Raw genomic sequence first — 21,186 nt, forward strand, 5'->3', positions numbered from 1 at the left:
AACTGGAAGTGAGGTAATGTGACTGGAACTGGAAGAGGCGTCATCGGGACTGGAAGTGATGTCATTGGGGCCAAGCAGAATATTCTATAACTGGTCTGGAGAAGAAAGAGAGAAAGGGTTAGTGCACTCTACCACCCTCTCGTCTGGCATGGAATTACCCTCATTCGAGCCCTTTAGCTGTCTCTCATGCGCAAATGTGTGACAATGCATAGTAGTTACTCAGCAACTACCACTGTAATTTTATGTTTGTGGAAAATTAAGTAATTACCAGTATTAATGTAACATTATACTGTAGTTAAACTGTTATTTGCAGAGAACACCATAATAAGAAACTTATTGTAAAGTGATAACAAATATTGTTTATAAATTTTTCTTTTTTGCTTTTTGTAAGAAAAAAGAATCTGGATTAGCAAATATGGGAACTTTGCATTATAGTGGCTGACATAAAATAATGCAGATTCTCTTGCCATTCAATTTTGGAGCTCCTTCCATGAAATGCATTTTAATCTTTTAGTTATGAATCTGAAATGATTGTTGTGCCAGCTAGCTCCTTAATTTTCAGTGTATTATGCATTAGACTCCAAGACATATTAATACCTTTACAATATTCATTATAAATTACAGTTATTAACATGCTTCATAACAACTCTCTAGTGATTTTCATTAGATTTGTAGTCTTTCATATGCTGTATATTACGTTACATAAAAAATACTGTTATCTGGCTCTTCCAGGGGCTAGCAAGTAGCAATAATTAATGTTTCCTAATTTTCTCATATACATTTATATTCTTGAAGTTTAATAAAACTGGTAAATACATCATTCAAATGAAAAATGCATTAGAATTTTTTTTTTAAATCTCACTGTAGCATTTTAATTTATTTCACAACTCTGCAATGGAAAGTGCAAGTTCAGAAAACAAATGGATATAGATTCATAATAAAAGCTTATATTAAATTCGTCTCTCTATTTTTTGCAGGAACCATGTGAAAACATGATTTTATCCAATAATGACAGTTGCAGTAAATGCAGTTCTAAAGACTATTTTGGCAATTCATGCAGAAATTTCACCTAATTTTCATCAAATTGTGCTTGGTTGATGGAATAGTGCCAAGTTTAGTCAATGCTAAAACCTACTGTGCATAATTTTATTCCTGCCTGGGAATTAGCAGAAGATGCTGTATGCTCTTATTGTTGACAGAAGAATAACACACTAACATATAGGACTAAAACATTTGACTCTTCAGAGATAACCTAAATAAATGGTATGTGTATATATATGTATGTATATAAATGTGTTTATATATATATATATATATATATATATATATATATATATATATATATATATATATATATATATATATATATATATATATATATATATATATATATATATATATATATGTGTGTATCTATATATATATATATATATATATATATATATATATATATATACTAGCAAAATACCTAAACAGCGAGAGAGTAGTGTGTTAAAGTAATGAAAAGAAAAGGAAACATTTTAAAAATAACGTAACGTGATTGACAATTTAATTGTTATTGTTTTGTCACTGTTATGAGTGTTGCTGTCATATATATATATATATATATATATATATATATATATATATATATATATATACATATATATACATACAGTGGTGTGAAAAACTATTTGCCCCCTTACTGATTTCTTATTCTTTTGCATGTTTGTCACACAAAAAGTTTCTGATCATCAAACACATTTAACCATTAGTCAAATATAACACAAGTAAACACAAAATGCAGTTTTTAAATGATGGTTTTATTATTTAGGGAGAAAAAAAATCCAAACCTACATGGCACTGTGTGAAAAAGTAATTGCCCCTTGTTAAAAATAACCTAACTGTGGTGTATCACACCTGAGTTCAATTTCCGTAGCCACCCCAGGCCTGATTACTGCCACACCTGTTTCAATCAAGAAATCACTTAAATAGGAGCTGCCTGACACAGACAAGTAGACCAAAAGCACCTCAAAAGCTAGACATCATGCCAAGATCCAAAGAAATTCAGGAACAAATGAGAACAGAAGTAATTGAGATCTATCAGTCAGGTAAAGGTTATAAAGCCATTTCTAAAGCTTTGGGATTCCAGCGAACCACAGTGAGAGCCATTATCCACAAATGGCAAAAAAACATGGAACAGTGGTGAACCTTCCCAGAAGTGGCAGGCCGACCAAAATTACCCCAAGAGTGCAGAGGCGACTCATCCGAGAGGTCACAAAGACCCCAGGACAATGTCTAAAGAACTGCAGGCCTCACTTGCCTCAATTAAGGTCAGTGTTCACGACTCCACCATAAGAAAGAGCCTGGGCAAAAACGGCCTGCATGGCAGATTTCCAAGACGCAAACCACTGTTAAGCAAAAAGAACATTAGGGCTCATTTCAATTTTGCTAAGAAACATCTCAATGATTGCCAAGACTTTTGGGAAAATACCTTGTGGACTGATGAGATAAAAGTTGAACTTTTTGGAAGGCAAATGTCCTGTTACATCTGTCGTAAAAGGAACACAGCATTTCAGAAAAAGAACATCATACCAACAGTAAAATATGGTGGTGGTAGTGTGATGATCTGGGGTTGTTTTGCTGCTTCAGGACCTGGAAGGCTTGCTGTGATAGATGGAACCATGAATTCTACTGTCTACCAAAAAATCCTGAAGGAGAATGTCCGGCCATCTGTTCGTCAACTCAAGCTGAAGCGATCTTGGGTGCTGCAACAGGACAATGACCCAAAACACACCAGCAAATCCACCTCTGAATGGCTGAAGAAAAACAAAATGAAGACTTTGGAGTGGCCTAGTCAAAGTCCTGACCTGAATCCAATTGAGATGCTATGGCATGACCTTAAAAAGGCGGTTCATGCTAGAAAACCCTCAAATAAAGCTGAATTACAACAATTCTGCAAAGATGAGTGGGCCAAAATTCCTCCAGAGCTGTAAAAGACTCATTGCAAGTTATCGTAAGCGCTTGATTGCAGTTATTGCTGCTAAGAGTGGCCCAACCAGTTATTAGGTTCAGGGGGCAATTACTTTTTCACACAGGGCCATGTAGGTTTGGATTTTTTTTTCTCCCTAAATAATAAAAACCATCATTTAAAAACTGCATTTTGTGTTTACTTGTGTTATATTTGACTAATGGTTAAATGTGTTATGATCAGAAACATTTTGTGTGACAAACATGCAAAAGAATAAGAAATCAGGAAGGGGGCAAATAGTTTTTCACACCACTGTATATGTATATACACACAGACACACATACATCCACATATGTATATACATATCTACATATATACACACATACATATACACACATATATAGATATATATACTGTGAAGGACAGCCGGGTCCCATGCCCGGTAGGGACGCCTCTGTTGCTTATGTTCCGGGGGAGCCGCCATGGGAAGTCCAATACCTCCCCCGGGGACGCTTGGTGGCAGCCTCCCTGGCCGTCGGTGATTCCCCAACCACCCGCAGGGCTCCATGGGAGATGGAGTCCTCCACAGCTTGGTTGGGGCCCGGCGTGGCCGCTAGGGGGAGCTGCCTGCTTCCCACAGCCCGGCTGGTCTAGCTTTCAGCCCCCCCCGGAGGTGCAATCGGGACCAGGTGGTTAATCACCTGGAATGCTTCCGTGTGGGCTATAAAGGGCCCAGCCACCACCACTCGGCGAGCCAGAGTTGGGAGGAAGAAGGAGACGAAGCTTGCCTGGGAGGAGTGGTGGAGAATTGTAAGATTGTGTTTTGGGACTGTGTTTGGGACTGTGTTGGGCCTGTGGGACACGGGAAGGCGTGTGCCACGGCTGAAGAAAATAAAACCTGTGTGTTTTTGTACACGTTGCCTCTGCGTGGTCTGTGCCGGGTCGGGCGCTATATAGCGCCTTTTACATCTGGCGTAGCCGGCAGGATACCGGGCCGTCCATTTGGACCGGGACCTGCATAAAATTGTGTGTAACGGCCCGGCACAACACCTGGGGCACGTGTAGCTCAGCGCAGGAGCGCACACCGCACCGCAGTGCCGAAGCGCGCTCCCGAGGCAGAGAGGCGTGCTCTATTGTGAGTACAGCGCTGAGGCGGCCTTTGGACTGCAGCAGGGCACGCTCCCGGCGAGGCGCCACGAGGCGAGCGCGAGGCACGCGCCTGCACGACTTGCCGGCGGACACGCGCAGCACAGCGCTGAGAGAACGCGCTCGCAGCTGCAAGCAAGCCAGCGCAGCACAGCACAAGCACAGAGCAACTGAGGCCGCAAAAACCCACCTACAGGCACCGCGCCATGGGGAAAAAGCGGGCGGACACAGAAGCCAGCCTCCAGGCGCCGGCATGCCGCCCGCTCCACGGGTCACAACCGGAGGTAGGTGGCGGGCTCAAGAGGGAAGGGCCACGGGAATGGTTTTCCGCGTTTGCGTCAGCCTACCTCCTGGACCCCGAGGGACGAACCACCTGTTGGTGGGCAGATGGCCGCTGTTAGGTGGCGTGGCGGCGCAGAGAGCGGCGGGAGAGCGAGGCTGGGCTGTGTCTTCCCTTTGGGCGGCCAGTGAGCGGAGGAGGAGAACCGGAGGAGTTTCCCGATGCGGTGGCTCAGCTAGAGGAGCAGGAGCTCCTCTCCGAAACAGGTAAAGGGGGGGGGGGAGTGTGTCAGCCGCCCGCCGAGGACAGTTCGCAGGCGGGGTGACGGACCTTCTCCCGAGCCTCTCGGACTCCCAAGCGGACCTGCGGAGGGTCCGCAGGGTCTTGTTGGCTCGCGTCGGTGGGAGGAAACAAGGGGACTTCAAGTCCAGCGCCGACCGAGCGCATTAACTTTTCTTGGGCTGTAGAGGAGTTGAAACATGTTCTCCTTCCTCTGCAGTCCTTAGTTAAGGTTTTCAGGTCCTGCAGGAGGCGAAGGAGGACTTGGACAGGAAGATCGGCGCCGATGGCGGCCGTTGTTAAATGGCTGGAGACGGGGCGTCAACCTCCTGCCTGCAGGACACAGCGGTTCAGGTAGGTGAAGCCTGGGCCGTGAGGAAAGGGGCGGAGCGCAGCGGCTGCGGATATGATCAGTGCTGCTTGCCAGGTCGCCCGCCCACTACAAGACGCCGCCGTGTGGACCGATCACGGTGGCAGAGGAACGTGTGGAGAGGCAGCTGGTGGATGTTGGCTGCCAAACAACCCCGTCCCCTCTGCCTGCACCGGTCTCTGATGCGTCTAAAGGGTGCAGGCGGCACAGGGTCCCCTTCTTCCCATAAGGGGACCCAGACCGCACTGCACCCCAGAGGAAGAGGAGGACCGGACAAAGAGGTCGGGGACTCCTGACAAGGTGCAGCGTAAGCCCGTTCGTGTGGCACTGCAGGAGGGCTACGCTGCGGAGCTTAACACGTCACCAGCCCTCCCCGGAGTGGGCGAGGGGCAGGAGTTTCCTGCCTGCTTCCGTTCCCGCAAGGGTCGAGCTGGAGGGGGTCGGTTATGCTTTTCTTGTGGTCACGCTGGTCATGTCTGGAGGGTTTGTCCAAGGAGGGCGTCCGAGTGGCAGGGACGTCGGGCAGCACCCCAGACCTGTTCATTATGTTTTACAGGGTGCAGCCGTGGAGCCAAGGATGCCGACTCCTGTCCTGGAGAGGACCGGCCCTCGCGGGGCAGGCCGATGATCCCCACAAGCCTCATCTGAGGGAGGGGAACTGTGAAGGACAGCCGGGTCCCATGCCCGGTAGGGACGCCTCTGTTGCTTATGTTCCGGGGGAGCCGCCATGGGAAGTCCAATACCTCCCCCGGGACGCTTGGTGGCAGCCTCCCTGGCCGTCGGTGATTCCCCAACCACCCGCAGGGCTCCATGGGAGATGGAGTCCTCCACAGCTTGGTTGGGGCCCGGCGTGGCCGCTAGGGGAGCTGCCTGCTTCCCACAGCCCGGCTGGACGAGCTTTCAGCCCCACCCGGAGGTGCAATCGGGACCAGGTGGTTAATCACCTGGAATGCTTCCGGTGGGCTATAAAGGCCCAGCCACCACCACTCGGCGAGCCAGAGTTGGGAGGAAGAAGGAGACGAAGCTTGCCTGGGAGGAGTGGTGGAGAATTGTAAGATTGTGTTTTGGGACTGTGTTTGGGACTGTGTTGGGCCTGTGGGACACGGGGAAGGCGTGTGCCCACGGCTGAAGAAATTAAAACCTGTGTGTTTTTGTACACGTTGCCTCTGCGTGGTCTGTGCCGGGTCGGGCGCTATATAGCGCCTTTTACAATACACACACATACATACATACATACATATATATATATATATAGGAAAATACCCGCGCTTCAAGGCGGAGAAGTACTGTGTTAAAGAAGTTATGAAAAAGAAAAGGAAACATTTTAAAAATAACATAACCTGATTGTCAATGTAATTGTTTTGTGACAGTTATGAGTGTTGCTGTCATCAATGATTTGATTATCATTGTTTCTTTCAATCAGGTTCGTATTTGGATGATGTGTTGTGTTCAAGTTACATTCCGTGTTTGTCAACCGTTGTAAAGATAACAGCTTTCATTAAGTATACATATATGTGTGTGTGTGTATAATATATATTTATATATACACAGTATATATATACACACATATACATATATATACACACACAATTTTTTTTAATTTAAAAGGGTTTTAGAATCAAGTAATAGACATGGACATGAATATTGTAAACTTGAGCTGTTTTAAGTTCTGAAAAAAAAAATGAATTTAAACTGCATTTCAATTCAAAACAGAAACAAAAATATCATCCCTGGCTAAAATTGGGCAGACTTAAAAATAAAGTGGTATTTTAAGTACTTTAAGTACATTTTTAGAATGGTATTGTTTTTAAATAATAATAATAAAAATTTCAACATAAAGTGCAGTTTTTCTTCTTAAAAAAATAAGGCAGAAACATAAAAGGTAATTTGACCACCTTCACCTTTAAACTCTGAGTAACCTTAGCCAAAATTATTTTGTACATTTGGCTAAAACAGTGTGATCATTGAACATTTTGTAATTAGATGAAATACTAACGGTCACGGAAGTCCAATGATCCCCAGTAAGAGCCACAAAGTCCGCTTTCTGTAATGCATCTAATTTTGCTTGCTTTTCAGTGTCATAAAGCTGTTGAATTTTACTTGAAATAGTCTTTCGGCACGTGCTTGCTGCAACACGTTTTGCATTTAGATGGTACCGTAGGGTTGAAGTGCTTTAATGGTATGCAAACTCCTTTTTGCACAGTTTGCACAAAACCACGCTTTTATTAAGGCTTCCGTTGGGTAGTCTTTTGAAATTAAATTTGCCTCCGATCAGTCCTAGCAACGCGCTTTCTTCCGACTATTGCATTTTTTTAGGTCTGATGTGTGCATCAATGTAATCGGTGTACCAGGAAATCATGCATTGACAAAAGTTCCCCTTTGCTTGGAATGCAAAGTGTGATTAAATGCGTTATTTTTTTTAATGCGTTATTTTTTTCAAATTAATTAATTGCAATTAACGCTTTAAATTCCCACCACTAATATATTTATATATATATACCAATGTAATAGTTTTGTCACTGTTATGAGTGTTGCTGTCAGAAAGGAATTGATTATCATTATTTCTTTCAATCGTCTTCGGAGGATGAGTTGTGTTCAAGTTATATTCCGTGTTTGTCAACCGTCGTAAAAATAACAGGTTTCATTCATCGAAGTTCTCACTACCCAAATCGGTACTCGTGAATCTAAGATGTTTAACAGGCATTCCCAGTATTAGGTTGTGGATTTGCCTGTCAATATTTAGCGGTAGCATGTGTATGAACTTAATTTAACCTTTCCCAGTCCTGCAAAGTCTGTTCACATTAGCCGCTCGGAGTACATGCATCGAAGCTTCTCAGCTGTGCTTGTGCTATCTTGGGCAATCTTGCGATGTCCACGGCCTTATTTAATGTTAGCTCAGACCTGGCATACCAGCAATTTAAACTCTGTTACAAAGTGATCAAAAGTCTCGTTTAAACCCTGCGTCTTCTCATTAAACTTGTATCTCGCGAATATCGTATGCTTCGTAGGCATGACAAACAGCAGCGGCAGCCTGTCTATGAACTTAATTTAAACTTTAGGTTAACACCATGCTTTATTTCCGAAGTAGCGGCACTCATGAATATGCTTGTATGTGTCACTTGCTTCATCTTCCTTTGCTGCCTTTTCAATTGTGTAATGCGTTTGTGTTCAGCGCTCTTTGGAGCTCTTCCTTGTTCTCTACGTACTTGCGTCCCGCATCATCACGCCTCCCACATAACTCCGCCTCACAAGGCGACTGAGCCACCGGCTATGGCCATATATATGGTCGAAAGTAGGTTCCAGTTATGACCGTTACACGTAGAATTTCGAAATGAAACCTGCTTAACTTTTGTAAGTAAGCTGTAAGGAATGAGCCTGCCAAATTTCAGCCTTCTACCTACACGGGAAGTTGGAGAATTAGTGATGAGTGATGAGTGAGTCAGTTAGTCAGTCAGTCAGTGAGGGCTTTGCCTTTTATTAGTATAGATGTATGTATATATATATTGCCACAAGAAGGACACAAAGACATTGCGAAGGTTTGTGGCAGCCACCTGTATAATATTTCCTGGCTGCAAAAATGCTTATCACGAAAAGACATATTCACACAACTGAGTCCAAAACAGAACTGATATACTGAAGGCAAGATGGTAGTTTTATAGGTCACTAAGGGAAGTAATGTCATCACGTCCGGAACCGGAAGTGACATCGCTGGCAGCCCCAGAAACGGGCAGGATTTCTCAAGAATTGTCTGCAAGGGATTGAAAGAGACAATTAGTACACTTTGCCATCCCCTGGCCCGGTGTGGAATTACATTCATTCAAGCCCTTTAGTTGTCTCCTAAACATGTGTGTGACAGGGCCTCGGCCCAGACCCGTCGGGTTGGGCGATCTGCACCGAGAGGTCTTGAATGTGAGAGAGGGCATCGGAGTTGGTATGTAGTGAGCCCTTCCGATGAATGAGCGAGAACTTATAAGATTGCAGATCAAGGAACCACCCAGTGACTCGAGGGTTAGACTCCTTATGCAGGGCCATCCACTGCAAAGGTGCATGGTCCGTGATAAGTGTAAACTCCCGACCCAGGAGGTAGTACCTCAACTGTGTAATTGCCCACTTAATCGCAAGAGCCTCTCTCTCCACCGCCACATACCTGGTTTCCCAATCCAGCAGTTTCGGGCTCAGGAACATGATGGGGTTTTCTGCACCATCAACGCTTTCGCTCAACACTGCTCCTAGCCCTGTGTTCGAAGCATCCGTCTGGAGGATAAAAGGAAGCGAAATGTCAGGTGCTTTCAAAACAGGTGCTGACATCAGGGCCCTTTTCAAGTAACTGAATGCAGCTTCTGTCGTATTGGTCCATACCACAATGTTGGGAGCCCTGTTCTTTGTTAAATCACTCAAGGGTGCAGCTCTCTCCGAAAACCGTGATATAAAACCGGCGGATGATTGGACATGCCGCTTGGTTCGCAAACGGGGCCATTTCAAAATGGCATCTATTTTAGACCACTGTGGCTTCACAGTACCACAACCCACTAGGTAGCCCAAATATTTGGCTTCTTCCAACCCAAATAAAACATTTTTTTGGATTGATTCGAAGACCGTCCTCACCTAGCGTCCGTAATACTGCTTGGACATGCTGTAGGTGTTCCTTCCAGGTGCTGGAATAGATGACAACGTCATCTAGGTAGGCAGCACTTTATGTGTTATGGGGGTGGAGCACTTTGTCCACCAGATGCTGGAAAGTCGCAGGAGCCCCCTGGAGAGACATGGAGAGATATCATACTGCCAGTGTCCACTAGGGGTGCTAAACACAGTCATAGCCTTTGTGGAGTCCATTAAAGGAACCTGCCAGTACCCCTTGGTCATGTCAAGTTGTGGTCAAATATTCCGCCTTTCCAAGCCCCTCAAGGAGGTCATCCACTTGAGGCATAGGATAAGCATCAAATTGGGAGACCTGACTAAGTCGACGGAAGTCATTGCAAAAACTCCAACTTCCATTGGGCTTACTAACCAAGACTATTGAAATGGACCAGGGACTATAATTTTCCTCTAGATAGATTGATAGATAGATATATTATTAATCCCAAGGGGAAATTCACATAATCCAGCAGCAGTATACTGATACAAAAAACTATCAAATTAAAGAGTAATAAAAATGCATGGAAAAGCAGACAATAACTTTGAATAATGTTAGCATTTACTCCCCCGGTTGGAATTGAAGAGTCGCATAGTGTGGGGGAGGAACGATCTCCTCAGTCTGTCAGTGGAGCAGGACAGTGACAGCAGTCTGTTGCTGAAGCTGTTCCTCTGAGTGGAAATGACACTGTTCAGTGGATGCAGTGAATTCTCCATGAATGACAGGAGTTTGGTTAGTGTCCGTCGCTCTGCTACAGATGTTAAACTGTCCAGCTTTATTCCTACAATAGAGCCTGCCTTCATGACAAATTTGTCCAGGCTTGAGAAGTCCTTCTTCTTTATGCTGCCTCCCCAGCACACCACCGTGTAGAAGAGGGCACTCGCCACAACCGTCTGGTAGAACATCTGCAGCATCTTATTGCAGATGTTGAAGGACGCCAACCTTCTAAGGAAGTATAGTCGGCTCTGACCTTTCTTACACAGAGCATCAGTGTTGGCAGACCAGTCCAATTTGTCATCCAGCTGCACTCCCAGGTATTTATAGGTCTGTACCCTCTGCACACAGTCTTCTCTGATGATCACGGGGTCCATGAGGGGCCTGGGCCTCCTAAAATCCACCACCAGTTCCTTGGTCTTGCTGGTGTTCAGGTGTAAGTGGTTTGAGTCGCACCAAAAAAGCCTTTGATTAGCTTCCTGTACTCCTCCTCCTGCCCACTCCTGATGCAGCCCACAATAGCAGTGTCGTCAGCGAACTTTTGCACGTGGCAGGACTCCGAATCGTATTGGAAGTCTGATGTATACAGGCTGAACAGGACCAGAGAAAGTACAGTCCCCTGCAGCGCTCCTGTGTTGCTGACCACAATGTCGGACCTGCAGTTCCCAAGACGCACATACTGAGGTCTGTCTGTAAGATAGTCCACGATCCATGCCACCAGGTGTGAATCTACTCCCATCTCTGTCAGCTTGTCCCTAAGGAGCAGAGGTTGGATGGTGTTAAAGACACTAGAGAAGTCCAAAAACATAATTCTTACAGCACACTGCCTCTGTCCAGGTGGGAGAGGGATCGGTGTAGCATATAGATGATGGCATCCTCCGCTCCCACCTTCTCCTGGTATGCAAACTGCAGAGGGTCGAGGACGTGGTGGACCTGTGGCCTCAGGTGGTGAAGCAGCAGCCGCTCCATGGTCTTCATCACATGTGACGTCAGAGCAACAGGCCGGAAGTCATTCAGCTCACTAGGACATGATACCTTTGGGACTGGGGTGATACAAGATGTTTTCCAAAGCCTCGGGACTCCCCCCTGTTCCAGGCTAAGGTTGAAGATGCGCTGTAGAGGACTCCCCAGTTCCTGCGCACAGCTCCTTCTGCAGTCGTGGCGATACTCCATCTGGACCCGCTGCTTTGCTGGCACGAAGTCTCCTCAGCTCTCTGCTCACCTGCACTGCTGTAATTGTGGGAGAGGATGTCTCTCCTATGCTGGTATCAGCAGAAGGATGGTTGGAGGATGCAGTACTCCGAGTTTAGAGTGGGTTAGGGTGGTCAAACCTGTTAAAGAAGTTGTTCATTTGGTTTGCTCTCTCCACGTCTCTCTCGATGGTGGCACCCTGCTTCGAGCTGCAGCCAGTGATGATCTTCATCCCATCCCACACTTCCTTCATGCTGTTATTCTGCAACTTTTGCTCCAGCTTTCTCCTGTACTGCTCCCTCGCCACCCTGAGCTGGACTTGGAGTTCCTTCTGCACGCGCTTGAGCTCATGCTGATCACCGCCTTTAGAAGCCCTTTTCTTCTGGTTCAAAAGGCCTTTGATGTCACTTGTAATCCATGGCTTGTTGTTAGCATAACAGCGTACTTTTCTTACTGGAACTACAATGTCCATACAGAAGTTGATGTAATCAATTGTGCAGTCAACAGGCTCTTCAATGTTCTCACTATGTGACCCCTGCAGTATATCCCAGTCTGTAGTTCCAAAGCAGTCTCTCAAAGCTTGCTCTGCCTCAGGGGACCACTTCCTGAATGATCGTGTGGTTGTAGATAGCGCCTTCACTCTTGGATTGTAGTGAAACAGGCAGGATTTCCCGAGAATGGGCTGCAAGGGATTGAGAGAGAAAATTAGTACAATTCGCCACCCCCTGGCCCATAATGGAATTATATATATATATATATATATATATATATATATATATATATATATATATATATACATACATACAGTAATATCGCAATGCAGTCAGAAGAAAGGACCAAAGATCTCTGATTTATACACAAGTTTGAGTGGATACACATTTAAATGGGACACAGTGCAAGTAAAATTTAAGGCTAGAGAGCAGGATTAATCATGGCTATCTAATGAAAACGCCATTAAGACATTTGAACATGAACCTAGCATATGCAGACTTGAAAAGAAGCACATGCCAATAATAAATAAGACTTTACAACCAACAACCTCCATACCCCATTTCATCAATTCCCCCATCCACATCCACCTACCCTCCCCTCCTTATTTGCTATATATTGCCTTGGATTCCTGTAAATCTAATCATGTTCCTCTGGTGATGATTCCTGGAAGGAATCAAAAGCTTAGGAATAAAAAACTGTTTTAAGATACGTGATTCATTTTCTCCCTTTGTGGATTTCCAGATACAAATAGGCAAACCGTATCATAGACTTTCACTTCCATATATGTATATTTATTAACAAATCTTTTTCCATGTATTTGAATTCTGGGATTTTATCTTAACTGCATACCATATATCTGTATTTAAGCTTTTTGCATACATCTATTAAGGGGATTGCAAATAGCCACTTAATTTATTCTTTTATTTATTGCCTGTTTTACCTTTGAGATCTTTAGTTTTTATTGGATACTCTGGTTTCCCCCCTTATTCCAAAATATGCTTGTTAGTTTAAATCAATTTCTCATTTGGCGTGGTGTGAGTAAATATGAATTTCTAAGTGAGAATTTCTTCCAATGTGCTAATACCCTGTACATCTCTGTTTTGTAACTTGTGGCATAATGAAGTAAGCTACAGCTTGTAGCAGTCTTAAAACTGGTATATGCAGGTTCATCAAATTGGTAGAGGCATTTACAAATCTGCATGACACATGATTAAGAAATTACACCATGACCACAATGTAGTAGATGCTTTTGGTCTTGAAAAGGGCTTCATGTAGGTCATCTGCTATCATGCAAGCTGTTGACTCTCAGAAATAGATAGATAGATAGATAGATCTTTATTATCATTGTCACTTTTACAAAGGAACAACAAAATTGAAGGTACAGTCGACTCAGTGTGAGGCATAAGAGTTAAAAAGACAAGAAGAAAAAATAATAACAAACTGAATAGTAATAAAAGTACTTTACAAAATATATAAATTGACCTTGTTATATATACAAATTGCACTGGTTGAGTTAAGGTCTATATTGCATATTGGGAGAATGATATGGAGCAGTTTTATTCTGAGTTCAGGGCCAAGATTGCTTTTGGAAAAAAGCTGTTTTTAAGGCGGTTTGACCTGGTTTTCATTGCTCTGTATCTCTTGCCTGATGGCAAAAGCTGGAAGAGGCAATGACTGGGATGTGATGAATCCTGTGAAATGTCCATTGCCTTTTTGCGACATCGGGAGGTGTATATTTGTTCCAGAGTGGGGAGGTTACAACCAATTGTTCTCTCCGCTGTCCTGATGACCCTGTGGAACCCTTTCCTTTCTGAGGAATTGCAGCTGCCTTACCATACACACAGTTCGTACGTGAGCACACTCTCGATGGAACAGTGATAAAAGGCAAGGAGCAGATTTTTGGGGAGATGGTTCTTTCTAAGGATTCTCAGAAAATTCAGTCTCTGCTGCGCCTTCTTCAGCAGCTCCTTGGTGTTGGCGCACTAGGTCAGGTTATCACAGGCCCCGCCAATGATGATTGGCTCGATGTCAGTTTTGTTTTTTCTAAAGTCAATTACAAGCTCCTTTGTTTTTGTGGTGTTGAGGAGCAGGTTATTGACTCTGCACCACTCTGACAGCCACTCCACCTCGTCCCTGTATGCCATCTCACCCTCCTTGCCTGAGATGAGTCCGACCACCATTGTGGTGAGTGGGGACATAGTCATATGTGTAGAGGGTGTAGAGGAGCGGGCTGAGCACACAACCCTGCGGCATCCTGGTTTTGAGGCTGAGAGCAGTGGAGGTGTGGGGACCCAGCCTGACCCTCTGGGAGCCACCAGACAGGAAGTCCAGTATCCAACTGCATGTGAGTGATGGAAGTCCCAGATCTACGAGTTTGGACACCAGTCGTTGTGGGAGGATAGTGTTAAATACCGAGCTGAAGTCCATAAAGAGCAGTCTGGCATAACTCCCCTGCTGCTCCGGGTACGTCAGGGCAGCATGAAGGGCTGTGGTCACAGCGTCCTCCATGGATCTCTTTGCTTTGAAAGCAAATTGAAATGGGTCTAGGTCTGCTGGCAGGCAGGAGATGATGTGACTCTGCACCAGTTTCTCAAAGCACTTCATGATGACAGATGTGAGTGCCACTGGACGGAAATCATTCAGACTGTTCATGATGGATTTTTTTGGCAGCGGAAAAATGATTGAGGACTTGAGGCAGGATGGGACAGTGGCCAGAGACAGGGACTGGTTGAAAATCCTAGTGAAGATTCCGGCCACTTGATCCGCACAGTCTTTCAGCACCCATCCAGCCACACCGTCGGGTCCTGAAGCCTTCCTCGGGTTCACATTCCTCATCACCCGCCTCACCTCACACTCTTCCACCATGAGTATGTTGCTGTTGTGAACAGGCAGCTGTGATGGAGCTGCTGTATGTGTTGCCTCAAAGCGGGCAAAGAAGATTTTGCCAGAGAAGCGTCTCCCTCAGAGGCCGAGGAATTGCTGGATTTGTAGCTGGTGATGTGCCGGACACCCTGCCAGACCTGCCTGGTGTTGTTGCTCCTCAGATGGTCTTGTATCCTCCTTCTGTACGCTGCCTTGGCCTCTCGGATGCCTCTCTTCAGGTTTGCTCTGGCTATACCTTAAAAAGCCCCATCCCCAGACCTGAAAGCAGTATTCCTGGCTTTAAGCAGACTCTGGACATCCCTCGTTATCCAGGGCTTCCTGTTAGGATAAATCCTTATGCGTCTGTCCGTGGTGACGCTGTCTGTGTAGAACCTGATGTAATCCAGAACTGCCGTAGTGTGGTTCTCCAAGTCTTGGTGATCGAAAACCTCCCAATCGGTTCTCTGGAAGCAGTCCTGCAACTGTTGGGAGGCCTCCTCGGGCCATATGGTAACATAGTCATAGTGGGAGCTTGTTTCCTGAGGGGGTATATGCAGGGATCAGAAGCAAGGACGTGTGATCATACTGGCCAAGGTGTGCTAGGGGTTTAGCCCTATAGGCCTGTCTGATGTTTGTATACAACTTATCCAGTGTTTTTACTCCCCTGGTTGCACACTTTATGTGTTGATGGAATTTGGGGAGAACTGCTTTCAGATCTGCATGATTAAAGTCCACAGAAATGATGTGAACAGCCTCAGGGAACTTGCTCTGTTTACTGCTGATGGTGTCATGCAGAAGCCCCAGAGCCGAGTTAGCATTAGCATCAGCATCTGATGCTATATACACAGCAGTTAGTAGTATGGCGTTGAATTCACAGGGGAGGTACAGTATATGGGTCTGCATTTAATTATCATAAACTCCACGTCTAGTGAGCAGTGTCCGGTGACTATGGTGGAATTTGTGCACCAGCTATTGTTCACATAATTGCACAGCCCCCCTCCTCTTTTCTTACCGGAGCTTTCTGTCCTGTCTTGCCAGTGTGCGGTGTAGCCTGTTATCTCGATTGCCGTGTCCAGTATGAGTGGATTAAGCCACGTCTCCGTGATCAGCAGGATGCAACATTCCCTGATGATCTTTTCCGTTGCAATCCGCAGCTACCACTCGTCCAGTTTGTTTTCCAGCGACCTCTCATTTGAGGAGAAAATGCTTGGAAGCAGTGGTTTGTGTGGCTGCTTCCTTAGCCTTGCTAGCACCTTGGCACCCCCTCTTTTGTTTATGTTCTATGCTCTGCCGCCGGCTCCTCGAAGCTGGGATTGTAATCCTTGGAGAGCCCGGCGTTTGTGTGATGTGGAGAAACTCGGATGTTGAGCAACTCTCGCTCCGTAAGCCGATAGATAAAATATCCTGCCGGCTATATGTGTATTTATCCAGGCAGGGTGGAAAAACCAAACTCTTGAGTCGGAGAGCACACAGCCGCAGTGTCTAAGCACGCCTCCATTGTCCGCAACCTTGCAGATGTATTTACATATAATGTATGAAGCACTTATTGCGGTAGCCCAGTTTGTCTGTCTATATGTCTTTTCACATGAAACAGCTCAGCCCTCATTATACCAGTTTTGTTGAACTATGCTACACTTATTCATCATTGAAATTTGTCAAGATAGTTCAATTTTTGTTGAGATATGTCAAACAGATCATGCTATACAAAGTTGATCGCAGACAAACACACACACAAAAAAGTCGTCTATCTGGAAGTGAATGGGAAATGAAAGAAATTCTGTAACTGAAGCTCAAAAACCATAGATGGAATGAACAGTATTTATGTTACAGTATAAACTACTGTACCTCACAGCTGCATTATCTGCACATTATCATTGTAAAGAACAGGAATTATCAACCTGCAGTTAAATGCTGTTCGAACTAGTTAATCACAAATGATAGTGCAGCTCCCCTAAGTGACATAAAATGTGTTGGGATTAGATACGCAACTGTAGTTTATACACAGAACAAACAGAAGATCACAATTTTGAAGCATGTAAGAAGGACCACACTATGTTTAACAGTTACTACGGCGCACAAATGGTTTAGTTCCACCAAATAACAAGGACGGAGCAGAACTCTTTCTTGTGTCAAGCTGAAAGAGTTACTTAAGCGGTTGGGAGTTGGTGTTATGGCCAGAAGAGATGCTCTTCCTTCTGTGTGTTTTGAGACTGAAATTGAAATCTTTTTAAGATTAATGTCACCTTTGGTATTCCCATTATACAATATATCAGTTATTTTCCAATAACTAACTTTAATAAATCACTGGGTTTTAATTAATATTAATACCTAGATGGGGAGAATTATTTCAGGTGTGTTTCTTCATGAAGTAACATTGAAAGTGATTTTATGCTAGTGGTGTTCATTTTCATTTTATAATTATTTTTTCTTTTTGTAATTTCACTTTATTGTTTAAACAGTATACATTGGCATTTAGTGGATATCTGGGTGGTGTTGGTTTTATTACTAATATGTAGAAGGAGAAGGTTGTATTTACTGCACCAAATATTTGTTACATGGTTATTTTAGCATCCCTTTTGTTAATTAATAATCAACAAGCTATAGTTAGTTACAGACCTTTCATATCTATTAACAGCACATGAGTCAATGCCATTTTGACATTACTTAAATTTGAATGTTCAGTATATGAAAACTAATGCACAACCATAAGCCTATTTATGCTTCATTTGTAAGTATATGAAATTGTAAAGTGCTGTTAAAAAGAATGTGTTCAATCTGGTCTACTTACATATGTAATTAAATTTTATAATCTCTTATTTTTGAATTCCTTATTTTGACAAAATACTTAAACAAAAATGTAATAACTGACTGTCTAATGAAGTAACTAAAATATGTAAAATGCACTAACCAGTATATAATTTAACTAAGTCCTCAGTTGCACCTGAATAGTGTGCCGTACATACTTTTTCTAACTGCTCTTCAAATTATGTTGTGGCTGTTGTTTGTCAGACCTGTTCCGGTTATAGTTTTCTCTAGTTTCCAAGTTCCCTTTGATGGTGTAAGAAACTTTATTCACTGAAATCTTAGCTTTCTTTGTAATTTCTGTAAAGAAAAGACCTTTCATATTTAGGGGTTATAATGATCTGTCTTCCTTTGTTAATTTCCTTTTTCTTGCTATAGATAAAGCAATATAATGTGTGGTAACACAGTTTGTTCCAACACATTTTTTTTAATATACAGGCAGAAGGTTTGTGAGCAATTCACAAAAAGCGGGACACCTGTAGGAACTACTTGTTTTCAATTTTCAAGGCTAAAACTACCATCAGCTTATTTAATTAATAAAAATATATAAAGGAACATATCTAAAAATTAATCAAGTCTCTCTAGTAATGAGTAGGCCGAATGTCTGGGGCCTTGATTATATGAGGCAAGAAAAATGACTTGTGGTCCAGAGTGATGTAATTACTTTTACAGTACATAAAAGAAAAAGTAAAAACATTGTAAAAGCCAATTCTGCAGTGGCAAATGAGAATAAAGTTACTAACAGCCTGTTAAAAAATACAGTTGTTCTCTGAAAAGGTGTCTGTCTTAGTTGGTGTTACATTTTCAATGTTTGAAACCTCCCATTTTTGAATAAAAAAGACACAAGTTTAAATTAGACTCATTATATGACTTCAAACAGTTGGCTACAGTCACCTATGCATTTTAAATCAGGAATCTAAAACTAGCATTAGCTCAGTGAAACTGCATAACAATCTGGAAATGTGAGATTTAATTCTATGCTAAAAGAATAAAAAGTTAGAAGTAATGTATTACATTTTAGATGTTAATTAAATAGGTGTGGGATAAAGTAATTGCCCAATGTTTCCCGCAAATAGAAAATGAAGTGGCAGGCTGATGCTGTAAAAATTATCTGTTGCTTTTAAATGATGAAAAATCCATAACCATTTCCCACAACATTCTTGGAATTTTATGAAATTAATGAAAATTTATATCCATTCAAGTATATCCTTTCAATTTGCGCTGTCAACATTTTTTAAATTTTATTTAATATTGACTTGCAGGCATTTAAATTACTTAGCTTTTTTGTTCAGATAACGATAAAATCAAAACTTTTTGGTTGAATGCAGTTTCATGCAGGCTGTTCAGGAACTACAGCTGTATAATTTTAACTAAAAGGAGGCACATTTTACATGCAACCTCAAATTTACAGCGTATTACATGTTTTTATAATCAGAATCCTGCTGCAACTTTATTTCATTGTTTCATTTTAATATTGCTCCTGCAATGACCATTAAACCTTTAGGAAACTATGTACTTTGTACTTACATGGCACATATAAATAAAAAAAACTGTGACTTATTACTACAGCGTTTTATTAAAATGGCTTCCATACTTCACATCAACTTGCCAATGTGCTGTGCCGCTGGTTGATATACCTGGTGTGCCCACACAACAATTTGCAATCCCAAGTTTTACTTTTTACACCTGTTCACCTGCAGGGAATTAATCTCCTTTGAATATACAACTGCATTTAGCTATGTTACTCAGTTTTTGTGAGTCATCGTAGCTACAATTGTAATGTGCTTTGTACCAGATATACGGTATTTTAGACAGTCATGCAATACACCTTAGTAATTTCAGATTTAATTTTCAAGCTGGATAAACACCAGCAACAAAATACTTTTTCCTTGTGATAATCTGAAGTTGCAAGTTAGCATTTCCCATGAAAAAGAAGTTTGTCAGTTTGCAGTGATATAATACAGAATGTCTGCTGGTGCATCTTAAAGAAGGAATGATTACAGGTAATGCATTTTGGATGTGTTCATCCCTAAGGATCATATTTAAATTTTTAGTTTCCCTGTGTAAATAAAGATGTCTTTTTAAGTGAAGTTTCAATTTTTTGTTTATTTACTGTTATTTATAGTTTCTTATTCATTTTGTTATTTATTGTTACTTTTATTTAAAAAACTGGTAAATTATTATTTTTTTTAATTTACATCAACAGTAATAATCATCATAATCAATAATAATTAGATTTAAAAATAACAGAAGTGGTCAATATGACCAAAATAGTGACAGTTTCCAAGGGTGACACCTCCCTCTTTAAATGTGCCCCCACTGCTGAATTTTGTGGGTAACACTGAATGAATGGCCTGTTTTTTCAGTGTGTTTCTATGATTTACTTCCCATAATGCTGATGTTTGTATTAAATAAAATAAATAGTCTTATGTTAGGCGTTCGGGTTAGGTTATGGTAGTCTCAGGTTATGGCAGTTTAGAGAAGGCCAGTTAAATTGCGTCTTTGTGGGCCTGGAGAAAGCATATGACAGGGTGCCTCAAGAGGAGCTGTGGTATTGTATGAGGAAGTCGGGAGTGGCAGAGAAGTATGTAAGAGTTGTACAGGATATGTATGAGGGAAGTGTGACAGTGGTGAGGTCTGCGGGAGGAGCAACGGATGCATTCAACATGGAGGTGGGATTACATCAGGGATCAGCTCTGAGCCCTTTCTTGTTTGCAATGGTGATGGACAGGTTGACAGACGAGATTAGACAGGAGTCCCGTAGACTATGATGTTTGCTGATGACATTGTGATCTGTAGCGATAGTAGGGAGCAGGTTGAGGAGACCCTGGAGAGGTGGAGATATGCTCTAAAAGAGGAGAGGAATGAAGGTCAGTAGGAACAAGACAGAATGCATGTGTGTAAATGAGAGGGAGGTCAGAGAAATTGTGAGGATGCAGGGAGTAGAGTTGGCGAAGGTGGATGAGTTTAAATACTTGGGATCAACAGTACAGGATAATGGGGATTGTGGAAGAGAGGTGAAAAAGAGAGTGCAGGCAGGGTGGAATGGGTAGAGAAGAGTGTCAGGAGTATTTTGTGACAGACGGTTATCAGCAAGATTGAAAGGGAAGGTCTACAGGACGGTAGTGAGACCAGCTATGTTATATGGGTTGGAGACGGTGGCACTGACCAGAAAGCAGGAGACAGAGCTGAAGGTAGCAGAGTTAAAAGATGCTAAGATGTGCACTGGGTGTGATGAGGATGGATAGGATTAGAAATGCATACATTAGAGGGTCAGCTCAAGTTGGACGGTTGGGAGACAAAGTCAGAGAGGCGAGATTGTGTTGGTTTGGACATGTGCAGAGGAGAGATGCTGGGTATATTGGGAGAAGGATGCTAAGGATAGAGCTGCCAGGGAAGAGGAAAAGAGGAGGGCTTAAGCGAAGGTTTATGGATGTGGTAAGAGAGGACATGCAGGTGATGGGTGT

At 43.0% G+C, this 21,186-nt stretch overlaps 1 protein-coding gene across 2 annotated transcripts in view; it reads left to right on the forward strand.

Moving 5' to 3' along the window:
• LOC120527867 (C-terminal binding protein 1) overlaps positions 1-21,186 on the forward strand; it is a 443,475-nt gene that overhangs the window by 84,942 nt on the left and 337,347 nt on the right. The window lies entirely within an intron of this gene.

The sequence above is a fragment of the Polypterus senegalus genome, chromosome 4, assembly GCF_016835505.1.
Source record: "Polypterus senegalus isolate Bchr_013 chromosome 4, ASM1683550v1, whole genome shotgun sequence".
NCBI lineage: Eukaryota > Metazoa > Chordata > Cladistia > Polypteriformes > Polypteridae > Polypterus > Polypterus senegalus.